The sequence below is a fragment of the Ranitomeya imitator genome, chromosome 3 (genome assembly GCF_032444005.1).
Source record: "Ranitomeya imitator isolate aRanImi1 chromosome 3, aRanImi1.pri, whole genome shotgun sequence".
Lineage (NCBI taxonomy): Eukaryota > Metazoa > Chordata > Amphibia > Anura > Dendrobatidae > Ranitomeya > Ranitomeya imitator.
The window spans coordinates 485,491,999-485,513,815 of record NC_091284.1 but is presented as its reverse complement, the minus strand read 5'-3'; the positions used below and the strand labels follow the sequence as shown (position 1 = coordinate 485,513,815).

Genomic DNA, 21,817 nt, shown 5'->3' with positions numbered 1-21,817 from the left:
ATTTCTAAGTGTCAAGGACACTTTTGGATAATCTTCCCCAGGCTCCTGGAAGCCTCCTCGGTACGCCTCCTGCGGTTTCCCCCTGCCTGGAAGTCTGACACTTGTCTGAAATTTTTAGAGTATGAAAATGCGGTTTTTCACCCAAAATTCGACTTTGCGCCCATGACTCGCAAACTTCACCCACATTTGGGCGACTGTCCTGGGGTACCTCACAACATATTGACGCCCCCCTGGCGTGGAAGTAGGGGAAACGTGTCAATTTTCACAAAATCGTGATTTTTTTCAAAATATTTCTAAGTGTCAAGGACACTTTTGGATAATCTTCCCCAGGCTCCTGGAAGCCTCCTCGGTACGCCTCCGGCGGTTTCCCCCTGCCTGGAAGTCTGACACTTGTCTGAAATTTTTAGAGTATGAAAACGCGGTTTTTCACCCAAAATTCGACTTTGCGCCCATGACTCGCAAACTTCACCCACAGTTAGGTCACTGCCTTGGGGTACCTCACATCATATTGACGCCCCCCTGGCGTGGAAGTAGGGGAAACGTGTCAATTTTCACAAAATCGTGATTTTCTGAAAATATTTCTAAGTGTCAAGGACACTTTTGGATAATCTTCCCCAGGCTCCTGGAAGCCTCCTCGGTACGCCTCCTGCGGTTTCTCCCTGCCTGGAAGTCTGACACTTGTCTGAAATTTTTAGAGTATGAAAATGCGGTTTTTCACCCAAAATTCGACTTTGCGCCCATGACTCGCAAACTTCACCCACATTTGGGCGACTGTCCTGGGGTACCTCACAACATATTGACGCCCCCCTGGCGTGGAAGTAGGGGAAACGTGACAATTTTCACAAAATCGTGATTTTCTGAAAATATTTCTAAGTGTCAAGGACTCTTTTGGATAATCTTCCCCAGGCTCCTGGAAGCCTCCTCGGTACGCCTCCTGCGGTTTCTCCCTGCCTGGAAGTCTGACACCTGTCTGAAATTTTTAGAGTATGAAAATGCGGTTTTTCACCCAAAATTCGACTTTGCGCCCATGACCCGCAAACTTCACCCACAGTTAGGTCACTGCCTTGGGGTACCTCACATCATATTGACGCCCCCCTGGCGTGGAAGTAGGGGAAACGTGTCAATTTTCACAAAATCGTGATTTTCTGAAAATATTTCTAAGTGTCAAGGACACTTTTGGATAATCTTCCCCAGGCTCCTGGAAGCCTCCTCGGTACGCCTCCTGCGGTTTCTCCCTGCCTGGAAGTCTGACACTTGTCTGAAATTTTTAGAGTATGAAAATGCGGTTTTTCACCCAAAATTCGACTTTGCGCCCATGACTCGCAAACTTCACCCACATTTGGGCGACTGTCCTGGGGTACCTCACAACATATTGACGCCCCCCTGGCGTGGAAGTAGGGGAAACGTGTCAATTTTCACAAAATCGTGATTTTTTTCAAAATATTTCTAAGTGTCAAGGACACTTTTGGATAATCTTCCCCAGGCTCCTGGAAGCCTCCTCGGTACGCCTCCGGCGGTTTCCCCCTGCCTGGAAGTCTGACACTTGTCTGAAATTTTTAGAGTATGAAAACGCGGTTTTTCACCCAAAATTCGACTTTGCGCCCATGACTCGCAAACTTCACCCACAGTTAGGTCACTGCCTTGGGGTACCTCACATCATATTGACGCCCCCCTGGCGTGGAAGTAGGGGAAACGTGTCAATTTTCACAAAATCGTGATTTTCTGAAAATATTTCTAAGTGTCAAGGACACTTTTGGATAATCTTCCCCAGGCTCCTGGAAGCCTCCTCGGTACGCCTCCTGCGGTTTCTCCCTGCCTGGAAGTCTGACACTTGTCTGAAATTTTTAGAGTATGAAAATGCGGTTTTTCACCCAAAATTCGACTTTGCGCCCATGACTCGCAAACTTCACCCACATTTGGGCGACTGTCCTGGGGTACCTCACAACATATTGACGCCCCCCTGGCGTGGAAGTAGGGGAAACGTGACAATTTTCACAAAATCGTGATTTTCTGAAAATATTTCTAAGTGTCAAGGACTCTTTTGGATAATCTTCCCCAGGCTCCTGGAAGCCTCCTCGGTACGCCTCCTGCGGTTTCTCCCTGCCTGGAAGTCTGACACCTGTCTGAAATTTTTAGAGTATGAAAATGCGGTTTTTCACCCAAAATTCGACTTTGCGCCCATGACCCGCAAACTTCACCCACAGTTAGGTCACTGCCTTGGGGTACCTCACATCATATTGACGCCCCCCTGGCGTGGAAGTAGGGGAAACGTGTCAATTTTCACAAAATCGTGATTTTCTGAAAATATTTCTAAGTGTCAAGGACACTTTTGGATAATCTTCCCCAGGCTCCTGGAAGCCTCCTCGGTACGCCTCCTGCGGTTTCTCCCTGCCTGGAAGTCTGACACTTGTCTGAAATTTTTAGAGTATGAAAATGCGGTTTTTCACCCAAAATTCGACTTTGCGCCCATGACTCGCAAACTTCACCCACATTTGGGCGACTGTCCTGGGGTACCTCACAACATATTGACGCCCCCCTGGCGTGGAAGTAGGGGAAACGTGTCAATTTTCACAAAATCGTGATTTTTTCAAAATATTTCTAAGTGTCAAGGACACTTTTGGATAATCTTCCCCAGGCTCCTGGAAGCCTCCTCGGTACGCCTCCTGCGGTTTCTCCCTGCCTGGAAGTCTGACACTTGTCTGAAATTTTTAGAGTATGAAAATGCGGTTTTTCACCCAAAATTCGACTTTGCGCCCATGACTCGCAAACTTCACCCACATTTGGGCGACTGTCCTGGGGTACCTCACAACATATTGACGCCCCCCTGGCGTGGAAGTAGGGGAAACGTGTCAATTTTCACAAAATCGGAAATTTCTCAAAATATTTCTAAGTGTCAAGGACACTTTTGGAAAATCTTCCCCAGGCTCCTGGAAGCCTCCTCGGTACGCCTCCTGCGGTTTCTCCCTGCCTGGAAGTCTGACACTTGTCTGAAATTTTTAGAGTATGAAAATGCGGTTTTTCACCCAAAATTCGACTTTGCGCCCATGACTCGCAAACTTCACCCACATTTGGGCGACTGTCCTGGGGTACCTCACAACATATTGACGCCCCCCTGGCGTGGAAGTAGGGGAAACGTGTCAATTTTCACAAAATCGTGATTTTTTCAAAATATTTCTAAGTGTCAAGGACACTTTTGGATAATCTTCCCCAGGCTCCTGGAAGCCTCCTCGGTACGCCTCCTGCGGTTTCTCCCTGCCTGGAAGTCTGACACTTGTCTGAAATTTTTAGAGTATGAAAATGCGGTTTTTCACCCAAAATTCGACTTTGCGCCCATGACTCGCAAACTTCACCCACATTTGGGCGACTGTCCTGGGGTACCTCACAACATATTGACGCCCCCCTGGCGTGGAAGTAGGGGAAACGTGTCAATTTTCACAAAATCGTGATTTTTTCAAAATATTTCTAAGTGTCAAGGACACTTTTGGATAATCTTCCCCAGGCTCCTGGAAGCCTCCTCGGTACGCCTCCTGCGGTTTCTCCCTGCCTGGAAGTCTGACACTTGTCTGAAATTTTTAGAGTATGAAAATGCGGTTTTTCACCCAAAATTCGACTTTGCGCCCGTGACTCGCAAACTTCACCCACATTTGGGCGACTGTCCTGGGGTACCTCACAACATATTGACGCCCCCCTGGCGTGGAAGTAGGGGAAACGTGTCAATTTTCACAAAATCGTGATTTTTTCAAAATATTTCTAAGTGTCAAGGACACTTTTGGATAATCTTCCCCAGGCTCCTGGAAGCCTCCTCGGTACGCCTCCTGCGGTTTCCCCCTGCCTGGAAGTCTGACACTTGTCTGAAATTTTTAGCGCATGAAAACGCGTTTTTTCACCCAAAATTCGACTTTGCGCCCGTGACTCGCAAACTTCACCCACATTTAGGCGACTGTCCTGGGGTACCTCACAACATATTGACGCCCCCCTGGCGTGGAAGTAGGGGAAACGTGTCAATTTTCACAAAATCGTGATTTTTTCAAAATATTTCTAAGTGTCAAGGACACTTTTGGATAATCTTCCCCAGGCTCCTGGAAGCCTCCTCGGTACGCCTCCTGCGGTTTCCCCCTGCCTGGAAGTCTGACACTTGTCTGAAATTTTTAGCGCATGAAAACGCGGTTTTTCACCCAAAATTCGACTTTGCGCCCGTGACTCGCAAACTTCACCCACATTTAGGCGACTGTCCTGGGGTACCTCACAACATATTGACGCCCCCCTGGCGTGGAAGTAGGGGAAACGTGTCAATTTTCACAAAATCGTGATTTTTTCAAAATATTTCTAAGTGTCAAGGACACTTTTGGATAATCTTCCCCAGGCTCCTGGAAGCCTCCTCGGTACGCCTCCTGCGGTTTCCCCCTGCCTGGAAGTCTGACACTTGTCTGAAATTTTTAGCGCATGAAAACGCGGTTTTTCACCCAAAATTCGACTTTGCGCCCGTGACTCGCAAACTTCACCCACATTTAGGCGACTGTCCTGGGGTACCTCACAACATATTGACGCCCCCCTGGCGTGGAAGTAGGGGAAACGTGTCAATTTTCACAAAATCGTGATTTTCTGAAAATATTTCTAAGTGTCAAGGACACTTTTGGAAAATCTTCCCCAGGCTCCTGGAAGCCTCCTCGTTACGCCTCCTGCGGTTTCTCCCTGCCTGGAAGTCTGACACTTGTCTGAAATTTTTAGAGTATGAAAACGCGGTTTTTCACCCAAAATTCGACTTTGCGCCCATGACTCGCAAACTTCACCCACATTTGGGCGACTGTCCTGGGGTACCTCACAACATATTGACGCCCCCCTGGCGTGGAAGTAGGGGAAACGTGTCAATTTTCACAAAATCGTGATTTTCTGAAAATATTTCTAAGTGTCAAGGACACTTTTGGATAATCTTCCCCAGGCTCCTGGAAGCCTCCTCGGTACGCCTCCTGCGGTTTCTCCCTGCCTGGAAGTCTGACACTTGTCTGAAATTTTTAGAGTATGAAAACGCGGTTTTTCACCCAAAATTCGACTTTGCGCCCATGACCCGCAAACTTCACCCACATTTGGGCGACTGTCCTGGGGTACCTCACCACATATTGACGCCCCCCTGGCGTGGAAGTAGGGGAAACGTGTCAATTTTCACAAAATCGTGATTTTTTCAAAATATTTCTAAGTGTCAAGGACACTTTTGGATAATCTTCCCCAGGCTCCTGGAAGCCTCCTCGGTACGCCTCCTGCGGTTTCCCCCTGCCTGGAAGTCTGACACTTGTCTGAAATTTTTAGCGCATGAAAACGCGGTTTTTCACCCAAAATTCGACTTTGCGCCCGTGACTCGCAAACTTCACCCACATTTAGGCGACTGTCCTGGGGTACCTCACAACATATTGACGCCCCCCTGGCGTGGAAGTAGGGGAAACGTGTCAATTTTCACAAAATCGTGATTTTTTTCAAAATATTTCTAAGTGTCAAGGACACTTTTGGAAAATCTTCCCCAGGCTCCTGGAAGCCTCCTCGGTACGCCTCCTGCGGTTTTCCCCCGCCTGGAAGTCTGACATTTTTTACAGTGCGAAAATACGGTTTTTCGCTCAAAATTAAACTTTCCGCCCATGGAACGAACACTGTGCCCCCACCTTGGAGAGTCGCTATGGCGTACTCAGGGTGACTATTAAGCCCACAGACAACCTCCACAGGCCGACTATTAAGCCCCCTCCGTCTTCCGCAGGGCCGACTATTAAGCCCTCCACCGACTTCCGCAGGGCCGACTATTAAGCCCCCCTCCGACTTCCACAGGGCCGACTATTAAGCCCCCCTACGGAGTCCACTCAGCCAGCGACTGAAACGTGGTGAGCGGGGTGTGCGCATCCCGGCCGCGCCCAAAGTGCTTCGCCGCGGTCATGGCTGTCGCCACCAAAAACGGCAAATGTTTGTTTCGGCCAAGCTGCAAGGATACATCTCGGAACACAAAAACCAAACCGGTGGGGACATCCTACAGAGAAACACCGAGCCTGCTCTAGGGGACAGGGACAGAAGGCCGTTCGCCTTCCGAGAGCCCTCACCTGGGTGAGGACCCAAGATGTGCCCTTCTGACAGTGGTTACCTCCAGAGAACCAGGACCCCCGTGGGAAGGGTCCTGCCAAGCTCGGGTCGCCCAGATTCGCCTCTCTCACTCGGGTCACGCGCCCAGCCAACGTCCGCAGAAGACTTCCGATAAACACCGAGCCTGCTCTGGGGGGACAAAGACAGAAGGGCGTCCGCCTTCCGAGAGCCCTCACCTGGGTGAGGACCCAAGATGTGCCCTTCTGACAGTGAAAACCTTCAGAGAACCAGGACCCCCGTGGGAAGGGTCCTGCCAAGCTCGGGTCGCCCAGATTCGCCTCTCTCACTCGGGTCACGCACCCAGCCAACGTCCGCAGAAGACTTCCGATAAACACCGAGCCTGCTCTGGGGGGACAAAGACAGAAGGGCGTCCGCCTTCCGAGAGCCCTCACCTGGGTGAGGACCCAAGATGTGCCCTTCTGACAGTGATTACCTCCAGAGAACCAGGACCCCCGTGGGAAGGGTCCTGCCAAGCTCGGGTCACCCAGATTCGCCTCTCTCACTCGGGTCACGCGCCCAGCCAACGTCCGCAGAAGACTTCCGATAAACACCGAGCCTGCTCTGGGGGGACAAAGACAGAAGGGCGTCCGCCTTCCAAGAGCCCTCACCTGGGTGAGGACCCAAGATGTGCCCTTCTGACAGTGATTACCTCCAGAGAACCAGGACCCCCATGGGAAGGGTCCTGCCAAGCTCGGGTCGCCCAGATTCGCCTCTCTCACTCGGGTCACGCGCCCAGCCAACATCCGCAGAAGACTTCCGATAAACACCGAGCCTGCTCTGGGGGGACAAAGACAGAAGGGCGTCCGCCTTCCGAGAGCCCTCACCTGGGTGAGGACCCAAGATGTGCCCTTCTGACAGTGAAAACCTTCAGAGAACCAGGACCCCCGTGGGAAGGGTCCTGCCAAGCTCGGGTCGCCCAGATCCGCCTCTCTCACTCGGGTCACGCACCCAGCCAACGTCCGCAGAAGACTTCCGATAAACACCGAGCCTGCTCTGGGGGGACAAAGACAGAAGGGCGTCCGCCTTCCGAGAGCCCTCACCTGGGTGAGGACCCAAGATGTGCCCTTCTGACAGTGATTACCTCCAGAGAACCAGGACCCCCGTGGGAAGGGTCCTGCCAAGCTCGGGTCACCCAGATTCGCCTCTCTCACTCGGGTCACGCGCCCAGCCAACGTCCGCAGAAGACTTCCGATAAACACCGAGCCTGCTCTGGGGGGACAAAGACAGAAGGGCGTCCGCCTTCCGAGAGCCCTCACCTGGGTGAGGACCCAAGATGTGCCCTTCTGACAGTGATTACCTCCAGAGAACCAGGACCCCCCGTGGGAAGGGTCCTGCCAAGCTCGGGTCACCCAGATTCGCCTCTCTCACTCGGGTCACGCGCCCAGCCAACGTCCACAGAAGACTTCCGATAAACACCGAGCCTGCTCTGGGGGGACAAAGACAGAAGGGCGTCCGCCTTCCGAGAGCCCTCACCTGGGTGAGGACCCAAGATGTGCCCTTCTGACAGTGATTACCTCCAGAGAACCAGGACCCCCCGTGGGAAGGGTCCTGCCAAGCTCGGGTCACCCAGATTCGCCTCTCTCACTCGGGTCACGCGCCCAGCCAACGTCCACAGAAGACTTCCGATAAACACCGAGCCTGCTCTGGGGGGACAAAGACAGAAGGGCGTCCGCCTTCCGAGAGCCCTCACCTGGGTGAGGACCCAAGATGTGCCCTTCTGACAGTGATTACCTCCAGAGAACCAGGACCCCCGTGGGAAGGGTCCTGCCAAGCTCAGGTCGCCCAGATTCGCCTCTCTCACTCGGGTCACGCGCCCATCCAACGTCCGCAGAAGACTTCCGATAAACACCGAGCCTGCTCTGGGGGGACAAAGACAGAAGGGCGTCCGCCTTCCGAGAGCCCTCACCTGGGTGAGGACCCAAGATGTGCCCTTCTGACAGTGATTACCTCCAGAGAACCAGGACCCCCCGTGGGAAGGGTCCTGCCAAGCTCGGGTCACCCAGATTCGCCTCTCTCACTCGGGTCACGCGCCCAGCCAACGTCCGCAGAAGACTTCCGATAAACACCGAGCCTGCTCTGGGGGGACAAAGACAGAAGGGCGTCCGCCTTCCGAGAGCCCTCACCTGGGTGAGGACTCAAGATGTGCCCTTCTGACAGTGATTACCTCCAGAGAACCAGGACCCCCGTGGGAAGGGTCCTGCCAAGCTCGGGTCGCCCAGATTCGCCTCTCTCACTCGGGTCACGCGCCCAGCCAACGTCCACAGAAGACTTCCGATAAACACCGAGCCTGCTCTGGGGGGACAAAGACAGAAGGGCGTCCGCCTTCCGAGAGCCCTCACCTGGGTGAGGACCCAAGATGTGCCCTTCTGACAGTGATTACCTCCAGAGAACCAGGACCCCCGTGGGAAGGGACCTGCCAAGCTCGGGTCGCCCAGATTCGCCTCTCTCACTCGGGTCACGCGCCCAGCCAACGTCCACAGAAGACTTCCGATAAACACCGAGCCTGCTCTGGGGAGACAAAGACAGAAGGGCATTCGCCTTCCGAGAGCCCTCACCTGGGTGAGGACTCAAGATGTGCCCTTCTGACAGTGAAAACCTTCAGAGAACCAGGACCCCCGTGGGAAGGGTCCTGCCAAGCTCGGGTCACCCAGATTCGCCTCTCTCATTCGGGTCACGCGCCCAGCCAATGTCCACAGCGGATTTCCGACAAATTTTCACTGAAAATTCAACTTTGTGCCCATGAACCAGACACTTTACCCACACTTGGGTCTCTATCTTGGGGTACTTTACAACATATTGACGACCCATGAGGTTGAAGTAGGGAAAATGTGAGATTTTTTTTTTTTACAAAATCGGGATTGTCTCAAAATTTTTCTAAATGTCAAGGACCCTGCCTGCAATTCTTCCCCAGGATCCCTGGAAGTGTCCTTGACATAACACCTGAGATTTTTCCCTTTCTGAATGTATGACACAACAGGATTCGAACCCGAGACGCCAGCTCGGCAAGGCCGCAGCGCTAACAAGTGAGCCACCGTGCTTTGACTGGGATCGATGGATCCAGTTAGTACCCAATCCGTTACAGATATGACTGATCGACAGCCGTGTAGGTGCCACCCCCTGGGGCTGAGTCATCCCCCGTGATGCCGTATAGGCGATTATGGCAGGTGGATCCGGTCAGGTGCCACCCCTGGGGCTGAGTCATCCCCCGTGATGCCGTATAGGTGATTACAGCAGGTGGATCAGGTGAGGGATATATCATCAACCCTACGGATGTTTAGCGACCGTGGAGGTGCCACCCCCTGGGCTGACTCAACCCCCGTGGTGACCTATATCAGAGTACGGCAAAACACATCCGGTTAATTTCAATCACCTCAGCTGGCGTCTTTCACCTGCGTGGCTGACTCGCGCGGAGGAAAATCATTTGCCACAGTTCAAGACACAGAGAAACACGGCACTTTAATAAACTATTACGAGACGCTCTGTTTGACTGCGGGAAACCCTTCGCAATGGAGCGGTGAGTAGAAGACATTTGTCGGCCACGTAGAGACACATGAATGTACCTTGTAGTGGAGTTGTACACTTGCTGGCAAGGTGACCGGTTTTATTGCTTGTGTCTCCCCCGCAGGCACCCACGGACACCACTTACATGCCCCGTGTGCCACAGGGTAACCAAATATATATCCACACATCTGAGAAGGGTATGCCTGAGGTCACACGGTGATTCGGAGATAAAAACCGCCATAGCCTCCGCAAAGTATCAACTTCGCTGTATCGCCAACAAGGGGACAACAATCCAATTCAGTGAGCTCAAGCCCCTCCAATCCTTGGAGGAGACTGTAGCCTTCTTAGAAGGTCGCGGCTTTTTGATAGCAAACAAGCCTAGGTTTGAGTCACAAATCACACCACTGACCTGTGAAGGGCCCGCTCAGGTACCAACTGACAATCCGGAGCTCCGCCCAGGCTCCATGCCAGAGCTAGATTCAGATGTGATGGATGTGCCTTTCCTTTTACGGCCGGGAGACAGTCTGGAGGGAGACCCGTGCCCCCCGCCAGAGCTAGATTCAGATGAGATGGACGTGCCTTTCCTTTTACGGCCAGTAGACAGTCGGGAGGGAGACCCATGCCCCACGCCAAAGCTAGATTCGGATGAGATGGATGTGCCTTTCCTTTTACGGCCGGTAGACAGTCGGGAGGGAGACCCGTGCCCTGAGCCTGACCACACAGGGAGCATTTCTGACCGCATAGGCAATGAGGAGGTCATGGATGGCAGCAATTTAAGTATCCAGAAAAGGGAATGGAAAGACAAAAACCGCACGGCTACCAAGGCCGCCGGATTGTACAAGCGTCACTCATTGAATCACCCCATGTTAAAGGGGTTCCACTCGTACCTAACAGTTACCCATGGGGTCCCAAACTGTCAACAGGAGGTATCAAACGTAGCACGGTTTCTATTTTTTGTGAACCCAAAATCTGTAACTCTGGAGTACCTCGTAAAACCAAACCAGGTTAATAATTTTTTTCAACAACTTGGAAAACTCCATCTATCGAGCCAGACCTCCCTCAAAATGTTGAAGCATATACGGAGATTTACCATGTATCAGATGAGGGCTACCAAACTGAGACTAGAGAATCCTCAACTTTATAAGGCATGCGAAGTGTTCATGAATTTTACAACAGACCTTCAGAAATCATTGTACAAGGGAGCCTGCCGAGAGTCTGTAAGTAAAAGGTACACCGTTCAAAAGAGCCAATATTCAGCGCATTGTTACCAAACCTTGGATGTTGGTTAATTGCCTTTATTTTTCCCCACAGGTACGATCTATTGATGAAGCCATCAAAGTCACCCAAGGACTGCCAGATTATACTGGAGGAGGCAAGGCCAACATTTCTAGCTAGCATCGAGGCTGTGACAGATGGCGGATCAGAAGTAGATCGCCGGGAAGTGGTACTGTACCTCGAGGCCCTTCTGATTCTAAAACATCTCCAAAGACCAGGTGTTGTTCGTAACATGACGGTAAGTCGTCGGGCCCTGTGGGTCAGCGGTATTTGCTGAACCGGTTCAATATTTTTCCACCTTTTTTTTTTCACATCGTAGGTTTCAGAGTGGAATGAGAGGATCCATCACACGTACCAAGGAAGACGCAAGACAATTGTGGGTGTGAAGACTCACAAGTGCTCCACCTCTCAGGTAGCAACTTTTGTACTTTCAGAGGAAGAGGAATCGGTAAGCTTTTCTCAAAGCCAGGGAACCCAGGCAACCCCACTCATTGTGGGGAGCAAAACACTCTCTTGTCCCCATGTAAAACCTTTTGGAGGGGTGCCCCCAGACTGGAGAGTAACATATATATATTTTTTTTCTTTTTCAGTGGTTCAATGCGTATGCGGAATATGTCAGACCGGTCTTTACCTTTGGCCGAAAGATTATCACAAACTTTTTCGTGACGTGTACCGGGAAGGTCATAAAAAATCCATCCATGAGACTCAGACGATACCATTCAAGGTAAGGTAGCCACAAGTCAAGTGACCCACAGCCATAAGTAGCAACCGGTACTAACAATGTGCTTTCCTCCGTAGCTACAACCTCCCAAACATCACCAGCCACCTTGTACGGCGGATTTGCGAGACATGGACTTTGTCACAATACACAGATTGCGAAAAGCGCTTGTTTGCACGCTACTTGGCACATACAAACGATGTGGCCGAGAGAGTTTACCGGGAGAAGACCCTGACCGATATGTGCCGTGCCCAAGAGCTAGTGTTCAACGCAGGAAATCATGAGGACGCAAAAATTATGTCGCCAGTAATGGCATCAACCAGTGAATTGGATAACGAGGTGGTAGACCTCACGGAAAGTGATACCGAGTCATCCGATTCTACTGAGGAGTATAGTCTCAAGAATATTCGGCTCATCCCAATCAGGAGAACAAAGCCCTTGTGAATATGTCAATTTTTATCTGACATTAATAAAATTATTCAAATGTACATTCATCTTTGCCTCTTTGACTTGCCTCACTTTTCTCCCACTTTGGGGACCCTTTCGGGGTACTCTGCAACATATTGAAGCCCCTCTTGGGTGGGGGGTAAGGGGAAATGTGATTTTTTTTTTTCTCAGAAAATTGCCCAAAATTTTCCAAGTGTCAAGGACTCTTCCAGAAAAGCTTCCCCAGGCTTCTGGAAGTGTCCTCGGTACACCTCCAGCGGTTTCCCCCTGCCTGGAAGTCTGACACATGTCTGAAATTTTCAAAGTGTGAAAGTATGGTTTTTCACCCAAAATTCAACTTTCCGCCCATGAACCACAGACTTCACCCACACTTAGGTCACTGTCTTGGGGTACACCTCCAGTGCTATGTCACGGTCATCACTGTTGTCACAAAAAATTGACTTTTGTTTAGGCCAAGCAATTTGAGGACGGCACGGCAGCCAGCAGCCCGTACGGTACAGGGGTTGATCAGACCCCCGTACGTCCGGTTGTGGTCTCCGTGCCCCGAAGGGGTTCCCGCTTCTCGCCTGCACCAGGCACGGCAGCCAGCAGACCGTACGGTCCAGGGGTGGGTCAGACTCCCGGACGTACGGTTGTGGTCTCCGTGCCCCGAAGGGGTTCCCACTTCTCGCCTGCACCAGGCACGGCAGCCAGCAGACCGTACGGTCCAGGGGTGGATCAGACCCCCGTACGTCCGGTTGTGGTCTCCATGCCCCGAAGGGGTTCCCGCTTCTCGCCTGCACCAGGAACGGCAGCCAGCAGACCGTACGGTCCAGGGGTGGGTCAGACCCCCGTACGTCCGGTTGTGGTCTCCGTGCCCCGAAGGGGTTCTCGCTTCTCGCCTGCGGCAGGCACAGCAGCCAGCAGACCGTACGGTCCAGGGGTGGGTCAGACCCCCGTACGTCCGGTTGTAGTCTCCGTGCCCCGAAGGGGTTCTCGCTTCTCGCCTGCGGCAGGCACAGCAGCCCGTATGGTCCAGGGGTTGATCAGGCCCCTGTACGTCTGCCCGTGGTCTCCGTGAGTCTTTCGCCCCTATACCCAGGGACCACACCTATGGCCATTTAGCTCAGTTGGTTAGAGCGTGGTGCTAATAACACCAAGGTCGTGGGTTCGATCCCCGTACGGGCCAAGCACATCTACAAACGCCCCTATACCCAGATGACCAATTTGCACATCAGGGTCGCTGCGGACCTCCACCAGAGTTTCCTCTGGCTTCGTCCTGCCCAGGCATAGCTCACCATCTTTCGGGTCCTATCGCGCACTCATGCTCCACCTCCCCGACAGAGGCGGGCCGATGGTGCACCCGCCGTGTCAACCCCCCGGAGCGGGCGGCGGGATCCCACCTCGGCCGGAGCGCCCCGGCCTTCACCTTCATTGCGCCACAGGGTTTCACGTCACAACGGGGGGAGTGACGATGGTAAACCCCATCAGGTGGGCCCAGGGCAGGTGAGTCTGGCCTTGGGGGGATGTAAGGGATAAAGGAGAAGAGACCATCAGGGCACGGAGCCTCAGGCCTCCCTCGTTGTCACCCTTGCGAGGGGACCCCAGCTGCGCCATGGAGGCGATAGATGGAGGGGCAACCCTCAGACAGGCATAGCCCCGGGAGCACCCCGGGGCCGCAAGGTGCGTTCGAAGTGTCGATGATCAATGTGTCCTGCAATTCACACTTAATTCTCGCAGCTAGCTGCGTTCTTCGACGCGCGCGCCGAGTGATCCACCGTTAAGAGCCGCGCTTTCTGGTTTGGGGACACTCGGAGGCGCCCCCCTTTTCACTCTCGTGTCAGCCGGCCGCAAAAGACTGGGATGCTTTGGAGGGTTGTTTTCAAATCTCGGCCCTGTTGCCCGGGCGCTCGGCCTCCCCGTCCCTCCCTCCAGCGGGGAGGAGAACAAAGGAGGGCTCGAGGCTTCTCAACCTACCGCCCAGACCCACATACCCCGGGGAGGGGTATGTGAGCGCACAGGAGAATGGTACCCGGGACGGCCTTTCGCGTACGCGGGGGGCTTCTTATTTTTCCTCGGCAGGCAGCGGCAGGGCAACAATCGTCGGCGCGAGGCCGGGCGTCTTTTTCCTGGGCGACGGAGCGAGAGGGGCTCCCCGCACCCTCCCGACGTCGCCCGCCCGCTGTCCTCACGTGCCCTCACCGTCCCCACCCTGCGGAGCGCCCTGGCGAAGCAGAAAGAGACCTACCACCGCCCCCATCACGTTCGGTACCCTTTGGGGATTTGGCGGGCGGCTGGCCTCCTGATCTGCACCTCATCGGTATTTTTCACTCGCCCATTAAAGATCCTTCCACAGGTTCATCTAGGGAAACCTTGTTACGACTTTTACTGTCTCTAGATAGTCAAGTTCGATCGTCTTCTCGGCTCTCCACCATGGGTCTTGGCCGAACCCGGCGGGGCCGATCCAAGGACCTCACTAAACCATCCAATCGGTAGTAGCGACGGGCAGTGTGTACAAAGGCCAGGGACTTAATCAATCGAGGGAGAGAAGCCAGATAGGAAGCCCCGCAGCGGGAAGGGCACCCGGAGGAAGGGAAATCCTCCTCGTCGTCCGTGCCAGCAGGCGGGCATCCCGGGGCGTCACCTTGCGGAGGAAAAAAGGAGCCTGAACGGCGAGTGCAGTGCCACTGGGGAGATCGTGCACGCTGTACGGTGCGAGGCGGCCGATGCGGAGGGTGTCTGGAAAAAAAACCCACCTTGCACGGAGAGGGCGAGGTGACTGGCCTCCGGAGGACGCCACGGCTCCCCTGCCTCGTGACCCACCGCTCCCGGGGCGACACACAGAGTCGCTGCTGGGGAGAGGGGCCAGGGCGGTGGGGGGCCTATGCGGCGCCACCATCTGGCTTAGACCCGGCCTCCCGATCGGAGGGCATCCGTTGTAAAAACCACCCCTTGCGCGGGGAGGGCCGTAGGTGACTGGCCTTCGGAGGACGCCACGGCCGCCCTGCCTCGTGACCCACCGCTCCCGGGGCGACACACAGAGTCGCTGCTGGGGAGAGGGGCCAGGGCGGTGGGGGGCCTATGCGGGGCCTCCGTCTGGCTTAGACCTGCCTCCGCCGAGGGGGGTCCTCGACCCACCGGCGGACGGGCGCGAGGAGTGGGAGAGGGGGGCTGGCCGTCGGGGTCCACCGCGGCTCAGGCGCAGAGCCCGCCAGCGACACGGAGGTCGCGCGGGGGGCGCAGTTGGCCTGGCCGTGTCGGCGTCGCCCTCCGGCGTAGTCCCTCGTCCCGGGCCCTTGCCCGTAACCTCAAAGGAAGCCAACCGAGCGGCGTCTCCCCCCAAAGCCATGCCTCCGCTGTTGAGAACAGAAGAAGCCCGGGGAGTCACCTTGCGGAGAAAAAAATAAAAAAAAAAGGAGCCTGAACGGCGAGTGCAGTGCCGCTGGGGAGATCGTGCACGCTGTACGGTGCGAGGCGGCCGATGCGGAGGGTGTCTGGAAAAAAACCCACCTTGCACGGAGAGGGCGAGGTGACTGGCCTCCGGAGGACACCACGGCTCCCCTGCCTCGTGACCCACCGCTCCCGGGGCGACACACAGAGTCGCTGCTGGGGAGAGGGGCCAGGGCGGTGGGGGGCCTATGCGGCGCCACCATCTGGCTTAGACCCGGCCTCCCGATCGGAGGGCATCTGTTGTAAAAACCACCCCTTGCACGGGGAGGGCCGTAGGTGACTGGCCTTCGGAGGACGCCACGGCCACCCTGCCTCGTGACCCACCGCTCCCGGGGCGACACACAGAGTCGCTGCTGGGGAGAGGGGCCAGGGTGGTGGGGGGCCTATGCGGGGCCTCCGTCTGGCTTAGACCTGCCTCCGCCGCGGGGGGTCCTCGACCCACCGGCGGACGGGCGCGAGGAGTGGGAGAGGGGGGCTGGCCGTCGGGGTCCACCGCGGCTCAGGCGCAGAGCCCGCCAGCGACGCGGAGGTCGCACGGGGGGCGCAGTTGGCCTGGCCGTGTCGGCGTCGCCCTATGGCGTAGTCCCTCGTCCCGGGCTCTTGCCCGTAACCTCAAAGGAGCCCCAACCGAGCGGCGTCTCCCCCCCAAAGCCGTGCCTCCGCTGTTGAGAACAGAAGAAGCCCGGGGCGGCAGTTCGCCGGGTACTCCCCTTCGCCAAAACTCTTTTTGCCCCACTCGTCTCTCCCTTTTCGCTCTGGGGCGTCCGCTTGGTCTCTCTCTCTCTCTCTCTCGCTCTCTCCCTCTCGCGCTCCCTTCCGAGCCGCCTCGGAGGACGTCGGACGAGCGGGGAAGGCGACGGCGTTCGGCCGGGCACACCACGCGGTGAGAACCCACTCCGCCTGCCTCCCCACGCGTCTGTCGTCCCCCCACTATCGTAGGGGCTCGGGAAAAGACTGGAGAACGCGGAGCTCGGCGGTGGCGTGGAAGCGCCACCCACCGCCGCCGCTCTCGCCGATGCCCACCGCGGAGGCCGCCCATCGGACGCTGGGTGGGGGTCGGCACGGGCCTCCGCGGGCGAGCTGCGCATCTGGAAGTCAAAGGGCCGCCCTCGGAGAAGATCGTTGTGCTACCCCGCGCGGGGAGCGATTCGGACGACGGGCCCCCACGCCGAGGTGGGTGGGCGCCCCGCCATTCGCCCGCGCGGGTCGTCGGACCCCTGCCGTACCACAGTTCGGGTCAAACTCCCCCTCTGCACGGCAGCCACCGTCCTGCGAACGGGAGGCGACTGCCGGCGTGCACGCCCAAGGATGCGTGCCTGAATCCCGGGGGGTAAAAGAGGAAGGAGACCGCCCGCCTTAGACCGACGCGGGCTCCAAAGCCCGGGCCGAGCGAGCGGCACCACCTCCCCACCCGGGAGCGCTGAGCCAAATCGATCGGAGGAAGAGCCGGTGGGGGGCATGGGTGAGAAACCCCACCCGCTGCCATCCTTCCCCTCGGGGAGACGGGGAAGAAACATGCCCGATAGTCCTGGAGGTCCCTCTCCGACACGCTACGGGCGCCCTCGAGACGGAATCCGGGTCACAGTGCGATTCTCTCATAGGTCTCCCCGGTGGCGTGGAAGCGGGAGACATCCGACACAGAGAAACGCCAAGCCTGCTCTGAGGGGACCGAGTCAGGGGGTGCAATCCGCCCTCCTGGAGCCCTCCTCGGGACGAAGACTCCAGATCTGCCTCCCTTCTGACATCCGTCACCCTCGGAGAACCAGAACACGCTTGGGGAGGGTCCGTTCAGGCTCAGGCGACCCGGGAAACGCGTCTCTGACTTGGGGCAGACGACCGGCAAGAGTCCCCCTGGAGCCGCGGAAGCCTGGTGTCGACGCGAGGGCGGACTTCCATGCAAACAGGGGGGTACTCGCCAAACCGCCTACCCGACTTGAGGAACCACGAAAACATCGGAAATCAGTCGGGCCCGAGAGGTACCCCTCTCTCCTATATCCTGCAGCTGGTGTGCAAAAGTGGGTATTTGCATGGCGAAACACCGACCCCCACTTTAAGGGAGCGAAGCCGAAAAGTGTCCGACTTCCTGGAGCTGTGCGGCGGATCCGGCGGCCAGAAATTCCTCATTCCGGTTCTATTTTTTTTTTTTTCGATTTTGCGAAATTTGGCGGCCAGGCGGCGTAGCTGGGGCCTGGACTAGCCCGAAACACCTGGAGCCGGCGAGCGGAACGAATTTCCCAACGTTCTGCGGCTCCCGGAAGCCAAAAACGCATCGCCGAAAAATTTCAAAGTCCCAAGGACTCGTTCTTGAAAATCGATCCGGGGGCCATGGAAGTGTCCTCGGTACAGCTTCAGAGCTTTCCCCCCGCCTGGAAGTCTGAAAGTTCTATGTTTGTTCTAAGTGGAAAATCGCGTTTTTTTCAGTGTTCCACCCATCAGACCCAAACTTTGCCCACGCTTAGGTCTCTGTCTCGGGGTGCTTTACAACATATTGACGCCCCTTTAGGGTGGAAGTAGGGGAAAGGGGTCATTTTTCACAAAATCGGAAATTTCTCAAAATATTTCTAAGTGTCAAGGACACTTTTGGAAAATCTTCCCCAGGCTCCTGGAAGCCTCCTCGGTGCGCCTCCTGCGGTTTCTCCCTGCCTGGAAGTCTGACACTTGTCTGAAATTTTTAGAGTATGAAAATGCGGTTTTTCACCCAAAATTCGACTTTGCGCCCATGACTCGCAAACTTCACCCACATTTGGGCGACTGTCCTGGGGTACCTCACAACATATTGACGCCCCCCTGGCGTGGAAGTAGGGGAAACGTGTCAATTTTCACAAAATCATGATTTTCTCAAAATATTTCTAAGTGTCAAGGACACTTTTGGATAATCTTCCCCAGGCTCCTGGAAGCCTCCTCGGTACGCCTCCTGCGGTTTCCCCCTGCCTGGAAGTCTGACACTTGTCTGAAATTTTTAGAGTATGAAAATGCGGTTTTTCACCCAAAATTCGACTTTGCGCCCATGACTCGCAAACTTCACCCACATTTGGGCGACTGTCCTGGGGTACCTCACAACATATTGACGCCCCCCTGGCGTGGAAGTAGGGGAAACGTGTCAATTTTCACAAAATCGTGATTTTTTTCAAAATATTTCTAAGTGTCAAGGACACTTTTGGATAATCTTCCCCAGGCTCCTGGAAGCCTCCTCGGTACGCCTCCGGCGGTTTCCCCCTGCCTGGAAGTCTGACACTTGTCTGAAATTTTTAGAGTATGAAAACGCGGTTTTTCACCCAAAATTCGACTTTGCGCCCATGACTCGCAAACTTCACCCACAGTTAGGTCACTGCCTTGGGGTACCTCACAACATATTGACGCCCCCCTGGCGTGGAAGTAGGGGAAACGTGACAATTTTCACAAAATCGTGATTTTCTGAAAATATTTCTAAGTGTCAAGGACTCTTTTGGATAATCTTCCCCAGGCTCCTGGAAGCCTCCTCGGTACGCCTCCTGCGGTTTCTCCCTGCCTGGAAGTCTGACACCTGTCTGAAATTTTTAGAGTATGAAAATGCGGTTTTTCACCCAAAATTCGACTTTGCGCCCATGACCCGCAAACTTCACCCACAGTTAGGTCACTGCCTTGGGGTACCTCACATCATATTGACGCCCCCCTGGCGTGGAAGTAGGGGAAACGTGTCAATTTTCACAAAATCGTGATTTTCTGAAAATATTTCTAAGTGTCAAGGACACTTTTGGATAATCTTCCCCAGGCTCCTGGAAGCCTCCTCGGTACGCCTCCTGCGGTTTCTCCCTGCCTGGAAGTCTGACACTTGTCTGAAATTTTTAGAGTATGAAAATGCGGTTTTTCACCCAAAATTCGACTTTGCGCCCATGACTCGCAAACTTCACCCACATTTGGGCGACTGTCCTGGGGTACCTCACAACATATTGACGCCCCCCTGGCGTGGAAGTAGGGGAAACGTGTCAATTTTCACAAAATCGTGATTTTTTTCAAAATATTTCTAAGTGTCAAGGACACTTTTGGATAATCTTCCCCAGGCTCCTGGAAGCCTCCTCGGTACGCCTCCGGCGGTTTCCCCCTGCCTGGAAGTCTGACACTTGTCTGAAATTTTTAGAGTATGAAAACGCGGTTTTTCACCCAAAATTCGACTTTGCGCCCATGACTCGCAAACTTCACCCACAGTTAGGTCACTGCCTTGGGGTACCTCACATCATATTGACGCCCCCCTGGCGTGGAAGTAGGGGAAACGTGTCAATTTTCACAAAATCGTGATTTTCTGAAAATATTTCTAAGTGTCAAGGACACTTTTGGATAATCTTCCCCAGGCTCCTGGAAGCCTCCTCGGTACGCCTCCTGCGGTTTCTCCCTGCCTGGAAGTCTGACACCTGTCTGAAATTTTTAGAGTATGAAAATGCGGTTTTTCACCCAAAATTCGACTTTGCGCCCATGACCCGCAAACTTCACCCACAGTTAGGTCACTGCCTTGGGGTACCTCACATCATATTGACGCCCCCCTGGCGTGGAAGTAGGGGAAACGTGTCAATTTTCACAAAATCGTGATTTTCTGAAAATATTTCTAAGTGTCAAGGACACTTTTGGATAATCTTCCCCAGGCTCCTGGAAGCCTCCTCGGTACGCCTCCTGCGGTTTCTCCCTGCCTGGAAGTCTGACACTTGTCTGAAATTTTTAGAGTATGAAAATGCGGTTTTTCACCCAAAATTCGACTTTGCGCCCATGACTCGCAAACTTCACCCACATTTGGGCGACTGTCCTGGGGTACCTCACAACATATTGACGCCCCCCTGGCGTGGAAGTAGGGGAAACGTGTCAATTTTCACAAAATCGTGATTTTTTCAAAATATTTCTAAGTGTCAAGGACACTTTTGGATAATCTTCCCCAGGCTCCTGGAAGCCTCCTCGGTACGCCTCCTGCGGTTTCTCCCTGCCTGGAAGTCTGACACTTGTCTGAAATTTTTAGAGTATGAAAATGCGGTTTTTCACCCAAAATTCGACTTTGCGCCCATGACTCGCAAACTTCACCCACATTTGGGCGACTGTCCTGGGGTACCTCACAACATATTGACGCCCCCCTGGCGTGGAAGTAGGGGAAACGTGTCAATTTTCACAAAATCGGAAATTTCTCAAAATATTTCTAAGTGTCAAGGACACTTTTGGAAAATCTTCCCCAGGCTCCTGGAAGCCTCCTCGGTACGCCTCCTGCGGTTTCTCCCTGCCTGGAAGTCTGACACTTGTCTGAAATTTTTAGAGTATGAAAATGCGGTTTTTCACCCAAAATTCGACTTTGCGCCCATGACTCGCAAACTTCACCCACATTTGGGCGACTGTCCTGGGGTACCTCACAACATATTGACGCCCCCCTGGCGTGGAAGTAGGGGAAACGTGTCAATTTTCACAAAATCGTGATTTTTTCAAAATATTTCTAAGTGTCAAGGACACTTTTGGATAATCTTCCCCAGGCTCCTGGAAGCCTCCTCGGTACGCCTCCTGCGGTTTCTCCCTGCCTGGAAGTCTGACACTTGTCTGAAATTTTTAGAGTATGAAAATGCGGTTTTTCACCCAAAATTCGACTTTGCGCCCATGACTCGCAAACTTCACCCACATTTGGGCGACTGTCCTGGGGTACCTCACAACATATTGACGCCCCCCTGGCGTGGAAGTAGGGGAAACGTGTCAATTTTCACAAAATCGTGATTTTTTCAAAATATTTCTAAGTGTCAAGGACACTTTTGGATAATCTTCCCCAGGCTCCTGGAAGCCTCCTCGGTACGCCTCCTGCGGTTTCTCCCTGCCTGGAAGTCTGACACTTGTCTGAAATTTTTAGAGTATGAAAATGCGGTTTTTCACCCAAAATTCGACTTTGCGCCCGTGACTCGCAAACTTCACCCACATTTGGGCGACTGTCCTGGGGTACCTCACAACATATTGACGCCCCCCTGGCGTGGAAGTAGGGGAAACGTGTCAATTTTCACAAAATCGTGATTTTTTCAAAATATTTCTAAGTGTCAAGGACACTTTTGGATAATCTTCCCCAGGCTCCTGGAAGCCTCCTCGGTACGCCTCCTGCGGTTTCCCCCTGCCTGGAAGTCTGACACTTGTCTGAAATTTTTAGCGCATGAAAACGCGTTTTTTCACCCAAAATTCGACTTTGCGCCCGTGACTCGCAAACTTCACCCACATTTAGGCGACTGTCCTGGGGTACCTCACAACATATTGACGCCCCCCTGGCGTGGAAGTAGGGGAAACGTGTCAATTTTCACAAAATCGTGATTTTTTCAAAATATTTCTAAGTGTCAAGGACACTTTTGG

General features: G+C 54.1%; 1 long non-coding RNA gene and 1 other non-coding gene across 2 annotated transcripts in view; both read right to left on the bottom strand.

Moving 5' to 3' along the window:
- Positions 1-21,817, bottom strand: part of LOC138672168 (uncharacterized) — a 209,129-nt gene that overhangs the window by 138,613 nt on the left and 48,699 nt on the right. The window lies entirely within an intron of this gene.
- LOC138673685 (5.8S ribosomal RNA) lies at positions 13,675-13,826 on the bottom strand. Its single transcript, XR_011320302.1, has one exon. It is a non-coding gene; the product is annotated as a 5.8S ribosomal RNA (ribosomal RNA).